General features: G+C 67.0%; 1 protein-coding gene across 1 annotated transcript in view; it reads left to right on the top strand.

The window, feature by feature from the left end:
* The window catches only part of COL1A1 (collagen type I alpha 1 chain), a 17,490-nt gene that overhangs the window by 775 nt on the left and 16,187 nt on the right, over nucleotides 1–528 (top strand). The gene's annotated exons all lie outside the window — the stretch shown is intronic.

Below are 528 nucleotides of genomic sequence, written 5' to 3'. Positions count from 1 at the left end.
CGCGGACTCGGCAGGGCGGGGTTCTCGCGCCCCCTGCCGGCCCTTACTGAGCGCCGCGCCTCCCCGCCCTGCGCTTCGTGGCTTAGGAGCCGGCGCGGGAAGAGCCGGGGGGTGGCCGGGCGTGGGCCCCACCGCTAGATCCGGGAAGTAAAACCGGAGACGGGGCAGCCCCGGCCTCCAGAAAGAGTGTCCCGTGCGTCGAAATGGGTCCCGCTCCGTCCCCATTGCCTAGCGTTGCCCGACGCCTAGCGTCGGTCTGGCGGTTGCTAGTGCGGTGGGCGTGGTTGACTCACCCTCGCTATTTGCGGACTTCGGGTTCTGTGGCTACCAAGTGACCCGGTGGCACTGACCGGCTTTCCCGAGAGCAGGATTTTAAGATGTCTGGGCGCTAGAGGTTAGGGTGTATCCTACTTTTGAGCTGCATTTCAATCTCCCGGGGAGCCCCACTCGAATCAGTCCCTCCCCATTCTCCTAGCTCCGCCCACGCCTCCCACCTGCCCGGGGATGGGGACCGCCCCTCCCTCCCCC

The sequence above is a fragment of the Carlito syrichta genome, unplaced genomic scaffold (genome assembly GCF_000164805.1).
Source record: "Carlito syrichta isolate Samal-C Ts95f unplaced genomic scaffold, Tarsius_syrichta-2.0.1 Scaffold308195, whole genome shotgun sequence".
NCBI lineage: Eukaryota > Metazoa > Chordata > Mammalia > Primates > Tarsiidae > Carlito > Carlito syrichta.
Note: the sequence above shows the minus strand (reverse complement) of the source record. Positions and strands in the feature narration are given on the sequence as shown.